General features: G+C 37.6%; 1 protein-coding gene and 1 long non-coding RNA gene across 5 annotated transcripts in view; one reads left to right on the forward strand and one right to left on the reverse strand.

The window, feature by feature from the left end:
• The window catches only part of LOC137251241 (D-2-hydroxyglutarate dehydrogenase, mitochondrial-like), an 86,411-nt gene that overhangs the window by 51,843 nt on the left and 13,084 nt on the right, over nucleotides 1–21,484 (forward strand). Inside the window, exon 1 of one of the 4 annotated variants that reach the window (XM_067785521.1) lies at nucleotides 10,693–10,711. The exons of the other annotated variants lie outside the window; for them this stretch is intronic. The gene's annotated coding sequence lies outside the window, so the exon portion shown is untranslated. Of the gene's footprint in view, nucleotides 1–10,692; nucleotides 10,712–21,484 lie in introns of those variants that run through there. 4 annotated transcript variants of the gene reach the window in all.
• On the reverse strand, nucleotides 553–19,956 carry LOC137251244 (uncharacterized). Its single transcript, XR_010953192.1, has 4 exons — nucleotides 19,912–19,956; nucleotides 6,483–6,687; nucleotides 1,275–1,624; nucleotides 553–1,208 (listed from the first exon to the last, which is right to left on the reverse strand). It is a non-coding gene; the product is annotated as an uncharacterized lncRNA (long non-coding RNA).

Below are 21,484 nucleotides of genomic sequence, written 5' to 3' on the forward strand. Positions count from 1 at the left end.
AAAAAGATAAAAATAAAATAAAATAGGAACGAAATTTTGTGTTAAAAAGTAATAGGCCCGGATTTTCAGTACAAGTTCAACTCAGTTTGTCAGTTAAACTACGCTTACACTTTTTTTGTAGTTTTTCAGTCTACTTTAAGTGAAGTTTAAGCTGAGATTAAGCGGCATCCGATCTGGCAGGGTGAAACTGTAGTTAACCTATCAGTTATTTGCGTTCGTTCGCAATGGTCGAATATACCCAACAAGCATTTGGGCTTGAGTACCATCAGAGCTCATGTTGATAAATAGCATACTTCTCTAAAATCTTAATCGTTGTTTCGAAACAGTCACTGTACTTGAAAACAACAACGTTCGTAGCAAAAATAATGGATTTTTATAAGGCAAAAATGCTGTTACTGAAGTTGGAAAAAAATAGTTCCCAGCTTGTACAGAAATGTGGTTCTCTAATTGGACTCAAATGTAAGATCGTAATACTAAATTTTATTAAATAAAATAAGTATAATATTATTAAAAAAAAAGTTTTATTATAAAAATTATTGTACTGGCCTTGAGCTCGAATTCGCGATAAAACTAAAACAAACTTTGCAAGGGTGATTTTATTATTAATAGCAAAATGCATATAGCTTAGATTTATTTTGCAACGACGAAAATGTTGATCGACAAAATTGAGATGTCGCGAATACGGAAAAAATTCGCGTGATCACTCCAATCCCTTGGAACTACCAATCACAAAGTAAGAAAATGTTTAAGTGACAAATGATGAGCTTCTAGTGAAGTTATTTCGCTGATTTATAGGTTATTTTCGGTTAAGTAAGGAAGCATTTTGCTCTTCACTAAATAAAATGAAGGACCATTTCCGCAAACACGTTCGAGGGACGGCTGTCCCTATTCTAAAATTGCGCGCAGCACTCCAATTCCGGCTGTGGAGATGATTTAAGTGTTGGACTGGACAACATATACAATTTTTAAAGAGGTTTTAGGTATTATTGACGTGCATATTAAACCCAAATGACTACAGAGGAGCAAAGCGCTTCAAAAATCGCATTTTACTCTAAAACAGGAGTAGTGGGCAGTATCGATGGGACTCCCGTTCGAATAATTTCACCTATTTTGCCTGCATCGGAACTGCAGCTTGTCCAACTTCGGGATGTCGCTCCATAAGGTTGATAAGTTTTTCAAAGCAATCCGTCGTTGAAACCTTGTTTTTTCTATAAATGTGTATAAAATTGCTGATTATAAAATTTGTTTAAATAAGTTTTAAAAGGTTTAATTACCTGCTTTCCATTTGTTTTACAATATTTTTTCCAAACAACTTCAACATTTTCTGAGACAACTGCTAAACATTTTTTTTGACAGGTTGATTTGTAATCTGTAATACCAAATTGCAAAATTTCAACTGAAAGAGAGTTGAGTTGCAAACCGTAATAGAGGCATTAATTTATAACGCTTCATTACTGCTGCCAACCAGGTGTTTATTTCTCACAATAAACAGCTGCTGGCTTTGATGGTACCACCTTGGAAAATATTTTTTTTCAACTGCGCCTCATTTCGTTATCCAATGTAGGATATCAACTGGAGAAATTTGCTGGATATTCATTCGATTTCTGTACATTTCTCCAAATCTCTGTAAGGTTGGAGAATAATTTGAGAATGACAATGGAGATCAACTCGAGAACTATAAATTTTACAAAATTTCTCAAAGGTTTGATAGTGATTGAGGAATGATGTTGAATTTCAACTTGAAAACTATTAGGTTTAAGAATAATTAGAAAATGATGTTGGACATGAACTCCAGAATTAAATCGTGCGCGGTTCCATAAAATATTTTAATTTCTCTTAAAAATCTTAAAATATTAATTTATCCAAAAGTGTGCAGTATTTCATTGTAGTTTGAAATTGAGGCTGTGAGGCTAGAAGCTAAATAAATAAAGTTTTCCGAAAATAGGACCACATCGTATTGTTTTATGATTTTATTTTTTTCAAAAATTGCATCATGTACAGAGTAAATATTGACTGTAATGAAATATATAATACTAATATACATATTAGTTTCTTATCACAAAACGGATTTTTACTAATTTTTAATTTTTCTTGCTTGGTCTACTATTTTACGTTATCACTATATGTATATATTAAAAAAAAATGTTCCCCCCCTAGAAGTGCTGCTGGAACCGCGCCTGACTAAATATACATATATATATATTATTCTAAGGCTGGAGAAATATTTTTTCCATGTTTGTTGGGTAAACAAAATCCAGTTGTTGTCGTATCTACAAATTATCTAGACAATAATAGACCAATGTCAACTTTTGTCCAAACAAATATTTATCAAACACGTGCAACTTTACTGGTAACGCCATTATTCGCAATCAGAATACGAAAAGTTGTTTGTCATTCTCGTAACCGGTTAGAATAATTTTGTTACCAGCTTGGAATAAAAGGGTTAGTGAAGCTTTTTGCTGCCACTATTTTATTCGTTTGTTTAATATGCGGTGTCGATCTTTCCATATTTGTTTTTGATGCATTTTTAGAAAAAATTTATTGAAATTTGATTGTTGTTTGCATTTTATTGCGAAATTAAAAAAAAAGTTTAGACTAGGATTTTAAAACTGTTTTGCGGAAATTCGTAAAAACTTCCATTCCCGAAACCACAAATTTTAAGTCTAGTCTCTTAATAGATTTAAACCTGCTATCATTTATTTAGAATTTTTAAATTAGCCCCCTTTTTTTATAGCTTAATAAAAAATTTTCTGATTTGAGCCATATTTTTTGATAATAATTTTTTTTTTTTTAAATTATGGAAAAACTTATTCATTACAAATTTGATTCTTGCTTTGTTTTTTTTTAATTCAATTAAAGTAAAAGACATGGATTATAATTCCCGAAAAAAAACTCCCGGAAACAAAAATGAAACAATTTAGTACCTATACTTTTAGGAGATTAGGCTAAACATTTCGTGTTCAAAATCCCGACGCTTTTTCATAATTCCGGGATTTCAGTATCCACTTATGTAATTAAAATCCTACCATGTCGGCATATTTCAAGATATATGGGAGTCATAGTAAAACTAAATACCGAGTGGTTTTTATCAAGCAGCGTACAGTAGCGAAAATAAAAATTGCAGGGATCGCTTATCAAATTTCGTCAAATTGAAATCATTTTGGTTATTTTCGATATCTTAAGAAAAAACTTTTATGACATTTTTGACTGTAGCTATGAAAACCAATACCAAAAAAATTTTCGAAAATATTAGAAAATTCGAGAAAATTTTACGAAAATTTCGAACTATTTATTTAAATTTTTTTAAGTATGCTGTTTTGTAGCCCGATCAATTTTAGGATCACAATATAAAATTTAGGTCTTTCAAGATTCGTTTTTATTTTTGGCAATTTCGGAAAAAGCACTGTCAAAAACTAATACGAATTTTGTGACACCTAAAGTTTTTGTACTTTGTTGGCCTAAAATTGATTGGGCTGCATAATAAAAAACATCCAAGCCCTCCAAATAAAAAGATCGACATTTTCGTAAAATTTCTTCGAATTTGTTTTCCTAGCTTCATTTACAAAATTCATAGAAGTTTTCTCTTAAAATAAATAGACAAATTTAATTGACGAAATTTAATATAAATTACCACTGCTATTCTTCTGTTCAATACTGTATATCAAATGTAATTTTTTAAATATTTTGAAAAAGTTTTAATATGACAGATTTTTCTAAATTATTTGCAATTTATATAACTATAAACGGAGTAATATCAGAACTAATTTTGGATTCAACGTTGTTGCTAGCTGTATTATAGATGTAAACAAGCCACGGTGGTATGGTGGTAGCGTGATGTGCCTTTCACATCGAACGTTCTGTGTTTAAGGCCCGCCCGAAGAAGGTTAGGTTAGGTTAGAGTGGCCACCGGTGCGAGCACCAGTATACTTAGGCCCAAAAAGGTCCCATCGTGATACCACGTGGATCTCTCCCCTACTCAAACCAACAGCTCGATACAGCAAACGTCAGGAATTTCTTAGGTTCCAACTTAGCCAGATCACAAAGATCGTGAAAGAAGGGAGATCCCAGAGATTTCTTCCTCTTCTGCCAAAGCGCGAGACAATCGCACAGAAAATGTTAGGCTGTTTCTATCTTCTCTTCGTCTTTGCAGCTCCTGCAGTAATCATTATAGGGAGCACCCAGCTGTTGTGAGTGCCTCCCGATTGCTATGTGGTCGGTTATAAGTCCAACCACCAGAGATATGCCCTCCGCGCGATATGCGAGCGGCATGCTCAATCCCATCCAGGACGACGAGAGCGGAACGGATGTACCCCCTCTTGCAAGTTCGTCTTCCATCTCAATTCCCGGTATATTCGAGTGTCCAGGCACCCATACCCGACTGAGGGAAGTTTGCTCAGCGATCTCGTTAAGAGATTTGTGGCATTTCTCTACTGTCCTGGGCTTACATGTGACCGATCCAAGTGCTTTTAGCACAGCCTAGCTGTCAGAGTAAATACAAATTTCGTTATAGCCGTAAGCAGCCCTTCCCAGGTGGTCAGCGGCCTCATCTATAGCAGCCACCTCCGCCTGAAAGACGCTGCAATGATCGGGCAGGCTAAATTATGATTCCACCGTAGTTGAGGTGCAAAGACACCGCTACCCACCTTATAATCCAGTTTGGAACCGTCAGTATATATCTGCAGCCTATCGCTCAGGTCCGGCGGCTCCTTCAACCAATAATCCCTATCCGGGATAATAACCTCGTACTTCATATTGAAAAATACAGTCGGAGCGCAATAGTCCGACGAAGGCGAATCCAGATACTAAAGGATAGCTGCATGGCCATCCACATTGTCTCTCCATCCGGATAACTCTCGCAGCCGCAGAGCAGAAAAGGCCGCACATTGCTTGGCCATTAAAAATAGTGTCCAGCGCCTCCGCAGGGGTGGTGCGCAGGGCACCCCCACCCAGATTACAGCACTTCTTTGTACCTTCTGGAATACCCGTAGGTTTGATTTAGTATCTAAGCTTGTCCACCAGACCACTGCCCCGTATAAGAGAATTGGTCTAGCCACAACGGTGTAAAGCCACAGGGTAATATCCGGTGATAATCCCCATCTTCGCGCAACAGCTCCCCTACAGCTGCACAGTACTACCGTTGCTTTTTTCACACGCGTTTTCCCTCTAGGATAGTTTCCTATCCAAAATTACTCCTAGGTATTTGGCAGAGTCCCTCAGCATCAGGGTCATACCCGCTAGCACCGGCAACTGCAGCGCAGGTATCTTATATTTCCTGGTGAACAGCACCAGTTCAGTTTTGGCTGAATTGACCGATAGACGTTTACTCCTGGTCCAGTTCTCCACCAGTCTTAGCTTTGTTTGCATTATATCGCATAGTGTCTGCGGAAACTTCCCGCTAACTAACAGCGCAACCCTCTCGAGTGTCTTCAGCTGAAAGGATGTCAGACATATCGGTCTGAAATCTTTAGGGGTGGCGTGGCCAGTCCTTCCAGCTTTTGGTATAAAGGTGACCCTTGAATCCTTCCAACCCCGTGGAATATAGTTAAGAGCACAGACTCCTTTGAAGATGTTATACAACCACAAAGAACTTAGCTCGATTGTTTGCTGGAATTGTACCGGGGCCAATCCATCCGGCCCTGGTTCTTTGAAGGGCTTGAACGACATTAAAGCCCATTTAATTTTACCCATAGTAATGAACATCCCCTCATTGGGCTCATCAGTGTGAGTCTCCCTCCAGTTCATTACTTCATCGCCAGCTCCCGGAAAGTACGTACTCAGGAGCAGGCAAAGGGTACTCTCTGCCGAATCCGTCCATGTGCCATCAGATCCTGGCAGGCATTCCGGGACACATTTTGGAGCACCAGAGAGCACCTTTCTGAGCCTAGCTTCCTCAGACACCGTCTCCATTTCGCTACAAAACTTCCGCCAGGAGGTCCTCTTCGACGACCTTAGCAGTTTCTTGTAATCCCATAGGATCATCTTATATGCATCCCATTTTTCAGCCTCCCTGGAGGCTTTAGCAAGATTGAATGCTTTCCGACATGCCTTGCGTAGATTATCTATGTCCCTGTTCCACCATGGCGGTTTAGTCTTACCCCTATATTTCTTCCTAGGACAGGCCTTATCAAGAGCCTCCTCGAGTGAACCATATTATCCAGCTCCGCAAGATTCTTGGGTATATGAACACTAAATCCTGAGAGCCTCTTTTGAAGCTCCTCAATGTAGATAAGCCAGTTGACGTTTTTAAGGTTCCTATGCCAGACCGTTTTGAGCGCCACCCCAACGAGGTCGAAGCGGACAAATCTATGATCCGAAAAGAGTGGTTATCAAGCACCGTCCAATTTTTTATCATAGATTCCCCACTGCCGGAATCAGGGTGACGTCCAGAACCTCCTGTCTGCTCTTACTGACAAACTTGGGCACCGAACCCCTATTACAAATCTTAAAGTTATGATAAATAACAAAATCAAAGAGTGACTCACCCCTCTCGTTCGTGTCTCCACTGCCCCAAGCCTCGTGGTGCGCATGGGCATCTCCTGCTAGTAGTAGTGGCCCCTTTGAATCCCGAGTTATCTTACAGACTAGCTCCGTCGGAGCTGACTCCTCATGAGGAAAGTAAAACGACGTCAGTGTAATATCCGTACCACCGACCGTCAACGTCGTAGTTGTAGCATCCTCGTCGCTAACCTGGGGGAGAAAAATAAAATTTGGTTCAGATCTTACCAAGATGCAAGCTCTCGGTTTCCCATGTGTGGCACCACTCATCAAGGTTAATCCTGCGGCTTTCAGCCCGCAAATCTTATGCCCTACTACCCAAGACTCTTGGATAAGGACTATATCAGCTGCTCCAATGGTGGAGGTTGATTTGTAGGACCCGTACTAGGCTGAGCACCGACCACCCCCACCACTTTCAAGTCGCCGTCTTCATCAGACATTGGCTCCTCTCCAGTGTAACCACTAAGCCTGTCCAGCGTTAGCGAGGAGATCGAAGACGCATCCCCTTCCAACGTGTCATCCACCGGACTAACCGTGTTTGGTTCTGCGTCCTCCTCCTCCTCGCTCTCCGCTTTCTCTGGTTCTATTCCCAGCGCCGGATCATAGGCCGCTTCAGGTCGATCGCGTAAACTTTAATCCTCACGGTGTCGAAACCGTATTTAATAGCGCCATCCGCGCACTCCATGGAAGGCAGTGACTCCTTGTTGAGCAACATTATCGCCTGACGCATCGCCCTGGTGCTATGCTCCAGCTTCAGAACTCTCCAACTAGAGCAAGGAAGTTCTGGGTTGAAGGTCCTTATGACCTCAAGGACTCCCTCTGGATCGTCCGGCTTGGATGGGATTCAGACTCTAGCTCTCGGCCCAGATGGTATGTCCTTGAAGTCGACAGCCCTGAGCATCGCACCAGAACTCACCCAACCTACCCACCGCCTTTTTGTACAAGTCGGCTGACCTCTGGTCGTCGCAGGCCACCAACTTGACTTGCCCCTGATACCAACCCACCTCTTTGCAAGCAGGTGGAGGTCCAGGGTTCTCTCTTACCAAGGCGACTGAAAAACTGGCCATTTCGGTCCTTATCCAGTCCCATTTATCCCCATTTATCCTTGATTCAGCACCTAACTCCTCAGCGTCCCCAGGCAACGCCATGGAGAGCAAGATAGGGACGTTCGCCAACCTTTTCAGGATGCGTATAGCCACCTGCCTATGCCTACTGCGTATCTGCGAGGGAGGTGGCCTAGAAACTCCAAACAATTTTTTTTAATGTTATTATAATTTAAATTTTGAGAATAGTTTTTTCGGCACTTATGAAATTCACAAAGGGGGGGGGGGGGGGCTGTATTTTGTATTGACTGTAATGAACATAGTAGTTTCTTATCACAAAACGGATTTTTACTAATTTTTAAATTTTCTTGCTTTTTTACGTTCTAGGGGGGAAACATTTTTTTTAAATGTATATAGTGATAACGTAAAAAAAACAAGAAAAATTTAAAATTAGTAAAAATATATTTCATTACAGTCAATACAAAAGAGAGTCCCCCCTGGAACCGCGGATGCAATTATCAAACATCAGCAATACAATTTTTTAAAGCTTTTAAGATGTGATATTTTAGCTGATCAAATTAAAAACGAATCAAAATCAAAATAATCTCATGATAGGTTTTTAATACCGTCCCATCTTTCAAGTAAGACTGTAGGTAAAATACTCGCAGGATTTACATTTTTACACAATTCTCACCAAATTGTAGAACAAGGACAGTAAAAATCCCAAGATTTTACATCTGTTTTTTCGGCATGGAAGTGCCAGGGATTTCGGAATTTTAAGATTCGGTGTTAAATGGCGTTTTAAGTACATAAATACATTTTCCCGTTTAATCTTATTTATAAATATATCTTAATATATAAAAAACACGTGTCACAACATTTTCGGCCGCGATGGACTCCTAAACTACTGAACCGATTTTGAAATTGTTTTGCACCTCGTGTGTACTTTGATCCAACTTGAGAGATAGGATAGGTTATATCTCGGTTTATAGTCGCAATATTATTTTATTGCAAATTTTTTTATTTGTTTATACGTAATAATAAAATGTTACGTATACGCAGTGGAATTCATATTTTCAGGTGGTGCGGATATACTTCCGTGTAATTGCTTGGTGTTTAATTAAACAACCTGCTTATCAATAAAAAATATTATAGCGAATGATATCAAGTATAGCACATGACCAGGTCCGCCGAGAGGGAGGGGGAGAGAGGGGGTTTCTGAAGGGCCCGCGATTTAGAGGTACTATGACATTTTTTTTTAATTCAGGAGAGTCTTTAGTTGTGTAGATGGTAATTTCCATACCCCTGGGTGACTAGGGTCTCGAGATATAGGCCAAAACGTGGGCAGTGAATGCCTAGACAGTGTTTATACAATATGGATATCAAATGAAAGCAGTTGATGGGTGCTTTAGTACAGTGTAATATATTATCCAGAGACGGACTGGGACTGGGATTAGGACTAGGACTGAGACTCGGAGTGGGACTGGGACTGGAATAAAATACATACCACCCTCTGGGGCAGGCAATAAGGGATGCAGAAGAATGAGAAGAAATTGAGAGAAGAGAAAAGAGAGAAGGAGATTGAGAAAGAGATAGAATGAGACGAAGATGGACATAGATGAAGCGAAAGACGGAGGGAGGAGTGAATAAAAGGATTAGGAAAAAGTGAAGAGGGGGGAAGGGCAGTCAGACAGAAAAAGCTTATTAAAATGTATGCAAATAGGCCAAATTTAGGGCAGGACAACGTTTGCCGGGTCTTCTACTGTACATATATAAATAAAGAGCAGATTTTAGAATGATTATATTGTTTTTACATTACAGTTAAGCTACTTATTAGAATTATCTACTTCAAAACATGCAAATAATGTTTATTTGATGAGTATTCGCATTAAAAAATGTCGCAACTGATTTATACTACATATGATCAAACAGAAAAAAAAATTTAGACAATTTCGATTTAAATTGAGTGGTATTCATACAACTCTATTTAGTTTACACAATAGTATTTTGACAGGTGGTGGTGTTTTGAATTTAAAATTTATTTGTAAAAAAAAAATAATAATTTTAAAAATATTGAAAATTCTAAACGTGTGTTGTTATTTAAAGCCACAGAATAAAGTTTCAATTCATGATTGCCTTTTAAAATTTCAAATTTACTCACCATCTACATAGTTCGCCGTCATAATCTACTCAATAAACACATTTTACAAGGTTGCATTTGCAGTTTGAAACAATTTATTACGCGATTTTTTTTAAATTGGCAATTTATTATATGATAAATTGCGTAAAAAATTGCGCAAATGGTATAAATTACCAATTTGGTGTGTGTTTGTACATAGTATTATGCCAATTTCACACAGAGGCTTAATGAAATAATTAGTCAAGTTTTCTACATTAAAGCCCTAATTGAACTCAATCTTCCATACACAATACAAATTCTTAATTATCTCATTATTGCTTTATTGAATGCCTAATCGAGGGAAAAATCCAGTCGGTTTTGCTTGGTGCTTCGAATTTTATTGTCATTGTAACAAATGACAATCAAAAATACATTATTTTCAATAATTTAAGAAAAATAGAAAAAAAAGAAAAAATTCAAAATTTAATTTTCGCTGCATATGCTGCAAATGCTGCAAAAGATAATCAGCCCTATTCTTGAATCCATCGTATACTCGATTTTCGTAAATTCTACGAAAGTACGTTTACTGAATCCATCGTAAGTTCGAAATTCGTAGAAAGCCTTCACTGAACACACTCGAACTGTGAAATCGTAGAGTTTCGTACAAATTTTCTACGACGCGTATCAGTTTGCGGGAAAAAGTAAAATCATTAAAAATTCAGAATAAAAAGGGATATTAAACCAATAAAACATAAGTATATTATTAAAAGTGATATGTATACTAATTTAATTACAATCTATTGTTATAATAGGTCAAAAATTGTCACAACTCGCCAACAATGTTCCTGCTTACTTGACCTATTGCAGCAACACCCTGAAATGGCGCTAGGCTTTACAAAGTGCCCAACGGAGGAGGTTAACAAATTTTGGGAAAACATTGCAAATAGTATTGCGCCACCAACAAAAGATGCAACTATCTGGAAAAAAGTAATGCTTTTGTAATACGTATGCATATCGGCAACTTAGCTTCACAGATTTGGAAGAAGGCTTAAAAGTATTAAATTAAAATTAAATTACTAAAATATTTATTTTAATTTTTAAGGGTCTTATAATAATCATAATTATTGCAAAAACTATAAAACATGATCACACCCTGAAACCCATATTTTTCGTAGAACTCCCTTTTTACGCTACGTTTCTCTTCGTTGGTCATATCTAAGTATATCAATTGTGGACATAGCTGCGTTTGGAAAACTAGTAAGGCATCTTTCAAAACTTTGGAAAATGTGGTCTGACACATCGGAACGTCAAAATATTTTCCAACTCCGTGCTGATAGCTACCTTCCGCAAAAAAAAAAAGTTTTACCGATGCTAAGCGAATTATAGGGCTCATTGAACATGACACACCGAACGGTGTACTTCCTTCATTTATAACACCGAGCACGTAGGTAAACGCAGCCTTGTTTAGGCGGAAAGTTTTAATAACACAATTTTTTAAAACCTTTATAAGTTCATTAAAACACGGATCCTTTCACATACATGGCCTCTTCTAATTTCAAAACTCCTCGCAATTTTTAAATCACGCCTTTCTTGCTCATTTTCTTCTAACAAAGCTGCAAATGATATAGAATCCATTTTAAGCACTAAACTTTTTTTTAAATGATATAATGCAATTTTAAACTAAAATTTAAATTGAAATTTTTTATTTACAATCGCTCAGCTGACTTCGAATAACCAAAATTTGACATTATATGTTGGCAGCACTTTTTTCGGTTTCACATGAGTTCAGTGATAGCAAATTCTTCGTATTCGTAGCGGAGGGTTGTATTCGTAGATTTTCTACGATGGATTCAAGAATAGGGCTGAATATGGTTTTTTCGAAAATAGGTACATATTTGGTTTATGCTCCTAACTCCTCATCAATCTGGGGCGTTGATCAGACAATTAAATAAAAGCGTTGGGCCCGTGATATTTCTAAAAATGTGAGGCGTAGCATAACCTGATTAAGCTTCAGTTGGTCTTATATATGTATGTATGACTATCAATAGAAATTTTACGCGTCCAACGGTTTTATTTAATTGTCTGATCAACGCCCTAGATTGATGAGGAGTGTGATGACTAGTACCTACTAGAGGTTTACGCCGATCACTATATCGGCGGCGGCGGCGTGGGCGGCGCGCCGGTGTACGCCGGTGTACGCCGGTTTTCTTGCTTTAATACGCTTTTTTTCTATTTAAAAAAAATAATATTTAGGATAGGTTTTGTTTGTATGTATTTAAGGGAATCAACGTATTGGCGATTTCGGAAAGATCCGGGGTTTTTGCCTCAAAGTCTCGCGGATCGTTCAAAAAATTTCAAGAGCAGCTCCTTGCGGAGGGACTGCCCTTCATTCACTTCCTCCAGGGAGGCTTCGAACCTAGCCACGGTCTAAGGGACTGGTAATGCTGCGTCTGCCGAAAAAATTGAGGTGCTTAAAATGGTCAGACTTTTGTCTGTATATCTCGTACAAAGCGTAGTTTCACCGAAGGAGATGTTCTGGTCTAACTTTTAATACTCGTTATCGACACGATTCTTTAAATTATTTGTGACCCCTTGCTGGTCACGCACAAAGGCGACTTACGGTTGCTATTAATGGTCTTTTAATACTCATGGCACAGTTTTAACAATGAGCACCAACGCTGGCCTATTGTTAATCGCGCCAAAGGGAGCATATAGTTTTTTCGGCTCTTTTAAGAGCTATAATTCCCGAAGTGCGAACAGTAGCAATCCTGTCCACCAGTCGCTACCACACATCCCGGCCCTCATACAACATGCCAGCACAGAAGCTATAGGACTGCGACTTCGAACTCATATCTTCGTGAACGTCACTAGAAGCTCTATGTATAGCTCCGAAGACTTTCTAATGGATTTTTTTTTTTTCGCGTTATACTGCCGAGCACTACCAGAGAAACACCTTTAAACGTTGGGGAGTGACTATTCGGCCAAGGATGCCGCCCCAGAAATCATAAGCAGTCCAAGTGTATATTATTTCATAACTCATCGGTGAAAATAGTATAATCCTATATAATTTAAATTTTACAAGGACCCTGTATACCTTTTTTTAAATTCAGACCAAAATGTGCAGAAGTTTGTGTCGAAACATTGATTTCAATAGTCTTCGCTTAACTAAAACGATATTTTAAAATGAAAGTCGACCGATTTTAAGTTGAAAGATGTTAAGGTTCAAACTGTTGTTTTCCGGACTTTTGATACAAGAATTCATTATGAATAACCGCGTAGCTTCAGTTTTCAAACTAGTTCGACTGTCCACTATGTTAGAGTAGTAGCACACCCAGTCATTTGTTCGACTGTATGGGGAAAACTTTTGCTTCACCACTTTTAGTGTTCTTGCGAAGGACAAAGCCTCACCTTGTAAATATATGTGCCTACGTATTCACATTTGTAAAAGGAGCCGAAACGTGTAAGTGATATTTAAACTTGACTGATAGGCTAGAATCACTGTGATTCACTCCAAGGGACTAGTTGGGATAGGACCGCCAACTTTAGGAAATGTCAAAACGGGAGACTTGGGTGTTGAATGATGAAGTGTGAAAATCTAAATTAACACATCGGACGCTATAAACAACAGATATTTGAATATAAGGCCAAGTGATTTTTCAAACCCTTCTATCTTCAACTTAAGTATGAAGTGAGAATCATTTCAAAGGGGAGTTTAAACCACTGGGACCTACTGAAGGATTTTGCATAATTGATTTCGCTTATTATTCCCAATAGGAATATAGAATTTTTGAAAAATCAGCATTTTTTTCGGGTAACTTGCTTTTTTAACAACTGAAGGACAATTTGAAAACATGTTCGACTTGGATCATTTTATTTGAATTCATTGTTCCTTCTTAATTTTTTTTTTTTTAAATTATGCAAAGTGTGCATTTAAATTTTTTATTTAATTTTTCTTTTAGTGTTTTGTTTTAATAAATTGGTGAATTGGTAATGCAAAATCCGTGTTAAGCTGGCATTGAAAGCGCCTGTTTTTTTTAAATTACTTTTGAACGGGTAGAAAGAGTAACATTACGCAATTGTATTCTTACAACTGGCAGTGATGCGCATCCGTTGATAACCATTTCGACCATATCCGTCCAATTTTCGACATGAACAATAAATGGCCTAGACAGTCTTAAATGAGTAGAAAATATAGTACCGCGCCGGACGCCGCCGCGCCGATATTTTTGACATTCGGCGGCGGCGTGCAAAAAAGGACGAAAATCGGCGGCGGCGGCTGCGTTTATCGGCGGCGTATATCTCTAGTACCTAGGACCTACCTAATTATTTTCTAGCTTTTAGTATTATTATTATTTCATGTAAGTATTCTTTTCAATAAAACCGTTTAACTTAAAAAATTTTTATACTCAGTTGAGCAGAGCTCACAGAGTACATTAAGTTTGATTGGATAACGGTTGGTTGTACATATATAAAGGAATCGAGATAGATCTAGACTTCCATATATCAAAATAATCAGGATCGCAAAAAAATTTGATTGAGCCATGTCCGTCCGTCCGTCCGTTAACACGATAATTTGAGTAAATTTTGAGGTATCTTGATGAAATTTGGTATGTAGGTTCCTGAGCACTCATCTCAGATCGCTATTTAAAATGAACGATATCGGACTATAACCACGCCCACTTTTTCGATATCGAAAATTTCGAAAAACCGAAAAATTGCGATAATTCATTACAAAAGACCGATAAAGCGACGAAACGAAATGAGTTGAACTTATGACGCAAAATACAAAATTAGTAAAATCTTGGACAATGGGCGTGGCACCGCCCACTTTTAAAAGAAGGTAATTTAAAACTTTTGCAAGCTGTAATTTGGCAGTCGTTGAAGATATCATGATGAAATTTGGCAGGAACGTTACTCTTATTACTACATGTACGCTTAATAAAAATTAGCAAAATCGGAGAAGGACCACGCCCACTTTTAAAAAAAAATTTTTTTTAAAGTAAAATTTTAACAAAAAATTTAATATCTTTACAGTATATAAGTAAATTATGTCAAGATTCAACTCCAGTAATGATATGGTGCAACAAAATACAAAAATAAAAGAAAATTTAAAAATGGGCGTGGCTCCGCCCTTTTTCATTTAATTTTTCTAGGATACTTTTAACGCCATAAGTCGAACAAAAATTAACGAATCCTTTTGAAATTTGGCAGGGGCATAGATTTTATGGCGTTAACTGTTTTCTGTGAAAATGGGCGAAATCGGTTGATGTCACGCCCAGTTTTTATACACAGTCGTTCGTCTGTCCTTCCGCATGGCCGTTAACACGATAACTTGAGCAAAAATCGATATATCTTTACTAAACTCAGTTCACGTACTTATCTGAACTCACTTTATCTTGGCATGAAAAATGAACGAAATCCGACTATGACCACGCCCACTTTTTCGATATCGAAAATTACGAAAAATGAAAAAAATGCCATAATTCTATACCAAATACGAAAAAAGGGATGAAATATGGTAAGGTAATTGGATTGGCGGCCACCGTGGTGTGATGGTAGCGTGCTCCGCCTATCACACCGTATGCCCTGGGTTCAACTCCCGGGCAAAGCAACAACAAAATTTTAGAAATAAGATTTTTCAATTAGAAGAAAATTTTTCTAAGCGGGGTCGCCCCTCGGCAGTGTCTGGCAAGCGCTCCGATTGTATTTCTGCCATGAAAAGCTCTCAGTGAAAACTCATCTGCCTTGCAGATGCCGTTCGGAGTCGGCATAAAACATGTAGGTCCCGTCCGGCCAATTTGTAGGGAAAAATCAAGAGGAGCACGACGCAAATTGGAAGAGAAGCTCGGCCTTAGATCTCTTCGGAGGTTATCGCGCCTTACATTTATTTTATATTAATTGGATTGCTTTATTGACGCGAAATATAACTTTAGAAAAAACTTTATAAAATGGTTGTGACACCTACCATATTAAGTAGAAGAAAATGAAAAAGTTCTGCAGGGCGAAATAAAAAACCCTTAAAATCTTGGCAGGTATTACATATATAAATAAATTAGCGGTATCCAACAGATGATGTTCTGGGTCACCCTGGTCCACATTTTGGTCGATATCTGGAAAACGCCTTCACATATACAACTACCACCACTCCCTTTTAAAACTCTCATTAATACTTTTAATTTGATACCCATATCGTACAAACTAATTCTAGAGTCACCCCTGGTCCACCTTTATGGCGATATTTCAAAAAGGCGAACACCTATAGAACGAAGGCCCACTCCCTTTTAAAATGCTCATTAACACCTTTCATTTGATACCCATATCGTACAAACGCATTCTAGAGTCACCCCTGGTCCATCTTTACGGCGATATCTCGAAAAGGCGTCCACCTATAGAACTAAGGCCCACTCCCTCTTAAAATACTCATTAACTCCTTTCGTTTGATACCCATATTGCACAAACGAATTCTAGAGTCACCCCTGGTCCACCTTTATGGCGATATCTCGAAAAGGGGTCCACCTATAGAACTAAGCCCCACGCCCTTTTAAAATAATCATTAACACCTTTCATTTGATACCCATATCATACAAACAAATTCTAAAGTCACCCCTGGTCCACCTTTATGGCGATATCTAGAAAAGGCGAACACCTATAAAACGAAGGCACACTCCCTTTTAAAAATACTCATTAACACCTTTCATTTGATACCCATATCGTACAAACAAAGTCTAGAGTCACCCCTGGTCCACCTTTATTGCGATACCTCGAAAATGCGTCCACCTATAGAACTAAGGCCCACTCCCTCTTAAAATACTCATTAACTCTTTTCGTTTGATACCCATATTGCACAAACGAATTCTAGATTCACCCCTGGCCCACCTTTATGGCGATATCTCGAAAAGGGGTCCACCTATAGAACTAAGCCCCACGCCCTTTTAAAATAATCATTAACACCTTTCATTTGATACCCATATCATACAAACAAATTCTAAAGTCACCCCTGGTCCACCTTTATGGCGATATCTAGAAAAGGCGAACACCTATAAAACGAAGGCACACTCCCTTTTAAAAATACTCATTAACACCTTTCATTTGATACCCATATCGTACAAACGCATTCTAGAGTCACCCCTGGTCCATCTTTACGGCGATATCTCGAAAAGGCGTCCATCTATAGATCTTAGGTCCACGCCCTTTTAAAATTATCATTAATACCTTTCATTTGATACCCATATCGTACAAACGCATTCTAGAGTCAACCCTGATCCACCTTTATGGCGATATCTCGAAAAGGCGTCCATCTATAGATCTTAGGTCCACGCCCTTTTAAAATACTCATTAATATCTTTCATTTGATACCCATATCGTACAAACGCATTCTAGAGTCAACCCTGATCCACCTTTATGGCGATATCTCGAAAAGGCGTCCATCTATAGATCTTAGGTCCACGCCCTTTTAAAATTATCATTAATATCTTTCATTTGATACCCATATCGTACAAACGCATTCTAGAGTCAACCCTGATCCACCTTTATGGCGATATCTCGAAAAGGCGTCCATCTATAGATCTTAGGTCCACGCCCTTTTAAAATACTCATTAATATCTTTCATTTGATACCCATATCGTACAAACGCATTCTAGAGTCAACCCTGATCCACCTTTATGGCGATATCTCGAAACGGCGTCCACCTATGGAACTAAAGATTACTCCCCTTTAAAATACTCATTAACACCTTTCTTTTGATACCCATATTGTACAAACAAATTCTAGGGTCACCCCTGGTCCACCTTTATGGCGATATCTCGAAACGGCGTCCACCTATGGAACTAAAGATTACTCCCTTTTAAAATACTCATTAACACCTTTCATTTGATACCCATATCGTGGAAACAAATTCTAGAGTCAACCCTGATCCACCTTTATGGCGATATCCCTAAATGGCGTCCACCTATAGAACTATGGCCCACTCCCTCATAAAATACTCTTTAGTGCCTTTCATTTGATACACATGTCATACAAACACATTCCAGGGTTTCCCTCGGTTCATTTTCCTACATGGTTATTTTCCCTTATGTTGTCACCATAGCTCTCAACTGAGTATGTAATGTTCGGTTACAACCGAACTTAACCTTCCTTACTTGTTTTTAATTATTTTATTTTCAAGTTTTTAGTCTTTTTTTAATTGCCTATTATTTCTCATTCTATTTAGTTCATTTAGTGATTCATTATTACAAGGACTCTTTCCCGACAATTTGTTACAATCTAAGTTCTCAATACATAATCCTTCCAAAGACTTTATTCGACTCTGCGCCACGTATGCTTGTTCCTTCTCCAACTCCAAAATATTTTGATGTCACTTCTACCGGACTGTATGTAATATTTGTTCCAAATATGAGCCAAATCGGACATCATAGGTCGCTTTCTATTCATGTATGTATTATGTGTTCCAAATATGCACCAAATCGGACCACAAATACGATTTTTTTGAAATATCTCGATCTTTGCGCTACCTAGCGGCGATTATTTTTTCATAGGTCGCTTTCTATTCTTGTATGTATTGTGTTCCAAATATGAGCCAAATCGGACCACAAATAAGATTTTTGTGAATATCTCAATCCTTGCGCCACCTAGCGACGATTTTTTTTTAATATGTCGCTTTCTATTCTTGTATGTATTATGTGTTCCAAATATGAGCCAAATCGGACCAAAAATACGATTTTTGTGAATATCTAGATCCTTGCGCCACCTAGCGGCGAATTTTTCATAGGTCGCTTTCAATTCTTGTATGTATTATGAGTTCCAAATATGAGCCAAATTGGACCACAAATACGATTTTTGTGAATATCTCGATCCTTGCGCTACCTAGCGACGATTTTTTTCTTATTATTGCATTGTCATCGGATTCTGAACTATATTCCAAGTTTCAAGCTTGTAGCTTATTGGGAAGTTAAGTTAATTACAAAATTCGTTCACAACGGCCGTGCAGGCGTGCAGCCTGTCAAGTCAACCTAACTAAACCGTTTAAAAAGGAAACGGCTGCTTTCCATTTTAAATATTTTTTTGTAAAAACGAAATATTTTTTTTTTTTGGGGCTGCTGGCGGATGTTCACTTAATGAAGGAAAAGGCTCTGTATGAAGAGGGGAACTTAATTATTTCATTAAATAGAATTGTGATTCGATTAAGTTTCTGATTGAAAACGGTATTAGACTGAATAAATAAAGCATACTAAAAATATTAACTCAACGAAACGCAAAACATTGGAAAATACAGTCCCTTAAATCGAAACTTATGTCGAACAGTCAAAATTGTTTTTTATTATAAATGGGTATTTGAAATCAGATTTTCAAAAACGACTGATATAAGATCACTTCGATAGTATTTTCAGAATCAATTCGAGACTGTTTCGGAACCAATTCAGAAGAATTTCAGGGTTACAGCAGGATTGCTTTAAGTATCATTTCGGACCCACTTTCAAATCATTTCGAGACTATTTTGAACTCATTTCGGATCACTTTGTCCTAAAATTATACCTAAAGCTGTACCGAAACGGTCTCGAAATGATTCTGAAGTTTTCCAAAAAATTATACCTAAATAATACTGAAATGCTCACAAAATTGTTCCGAATTGGTCCCGAAATAGTTCCAAAATTATTCTGAAAATAATCCCGAAGTGATCCTTTAAGCCTTGAAATGGTTTCGAAATAGCATGGAAATGATCCAAAATAGTCCCGAAGTGATACTGATTGGTTCCGAAAATATCTCGAAATGGCCGTAGAGTTATCCCGAAGTGATGCTGAAATTATTCCAAATGAATCCTATAACAGTCCTAAAATAGTTTCGAAACAGCCCCGAAGTGATCCTGATATTGTTCCAAATTGGTCCCGAAATTATCTCGAAATGATTCCAAAAATAATCCCGAATTGATCCTATAATAGCCCTAAAATAACCGACAACTATTCTGAAATTATTCCAAATGAATCCTATAACAGTTCTAAAATGGTTTCGACATGAGCCTTAAAATAATCTCGAAGTGTGACTGGAGACATCCCGAAATGTTCACGAAACAGTCCGGAAAGAGTTCCAATATGGTCCAAGAATGTACTATACATTTCCATCCCCTTTAAATTTGAATGAAGTCCTTGAATCCGTTAACACTAACTACACATTAAGTCAATCCGTTCCGTATACGTTGATATGCAATTTGAAAAAAAAAAATTTTTAAGAAATTATTTCTTGTTTAAGCTGTTTACTTACTGAATGATTCTTTTGATGAAATTATAAGTTGAGAAGCTTTGGTTTCCTAGAAATAAAGAAAAGTTCCCTATTATTTAAGAAAAACTTTGTATTTATAAGAATCCTATACTTAAATACAAAAATTTACTCGATAGATTACCAAAAACTTGACAAGCACTTTTCGAAAAAAATGCTTAAAATTTTAAAATGAGAATTGGCCGTCGTAGTGCATTTTAAACCAAGCGAATGAAGCATATGTATATGTACATATGTGTAACGTTTTCTCACCAATATTCCAGAGCGGTTGGCATTAAAAAGATTATAGCCGCTATTATGATTTTCTAGCTTTGAGAGGTTATACACAGACGTACTAAATAACATGGTAAGGACCGGCATGGGTATGGTGGGTAGGACTACCCACCCTAGAACTAGAAATAGTCGATAAAAATTATGTCAAATAGTCGATAAAAAACTTCATTGCTTTATTACTTGTCGATTGATTACTGATCATACCTAAATCACCGATCCAAAGCATCCACCCAGATTTTGGGCGATTCGCTTGCCCTGAACATGGTACATACTGGGCTATCCAATCACGAGACATTTTTGCAATCGTGGGATTTTGGTATGAAAAAAGTATTATCCAGAGATCCCAACATTACCTTCGACCGCGCTTATAAAAAACAACTGTAGGTGGGTCCAACAACGGTTTGGAGATGAAAATTATATCCGAGCAAAACACCCTTCCACACAAATTTTTTTCCGTGTACTACAAATACAATCACTTGAAAATTTTCAGATTTTCAAATATCTCTCGACAGACTTCAAATTTTTCTTTTCTGGTTTTGGATTGTTGTTACCGAACACACACATGTTTGGACATGTATTAGCAGGCGACTCCTGTGGCAAATTATTAACTTATTAAACTTCAGCGAGTGTGCTAGGGTAAAATGCTTGCCCACCATACCCATTGTCAACGGTTCATATTTTTATACTCAGCGCGTTTTGCAAAGAGAGTATATTAACTAGGGCAATATAACGGTTGGTTGTACAGGTACAAAGGAATCGAGATAGATATAGACTTTCCATATATCAAAATCAGATATAGAAAAAAAATTAATTTAACCATGTTCGGCCATCCGTCCGTCTGTCCGTCCGCCTGTTTCCTCCGATAACACGATAAATTGAGCAAATATTGTGATATCTTCACCAAAATCGGTATACGAGCTTATCTGGACCCATAATAGATTGGTATTGAAAATGAAAATTGGAAAGCACAAAAAACTAGATTATTTAGTAAATAGTACACCTAGAAAGTTGAAATGTTATGTGTGGACTGATATTAAGACTCTTGATAAAAAATTTAAAAACTTGTTTAAAATGGGCGTGGCACCGCCCACTTGTGCTAAATAAATTTTACAAATATTATTAATCATAAATCAAAAACCATTTGACCATTTGATTACAAAATTCGGCAGAGAGCTTGCTTTTACAAGTAACATCAAACCTGAAAATACTTTAGAAGTTTTTCGGCATTTTGTTTTGGTCTGTCCGGATTGTGCCTTGTAGGAATTTTTGAAAATTTTCGGAGTGT

The sequence above is a fragment of the Eurosta solidaginis genome, chromosome 4 (assembly GCF_040869045.1).
Source record: "Eurosta solidaginis isolate ZX-2024a chromosome 4, ASM4086904v1, whole genome shotgun sequence".
Lineage (NCBI taxonomy): Eukaryota > Metazoa > Arthropoda > Insecta > Diptera > Tephritidae > Eurosta > Eurosta solidaginis.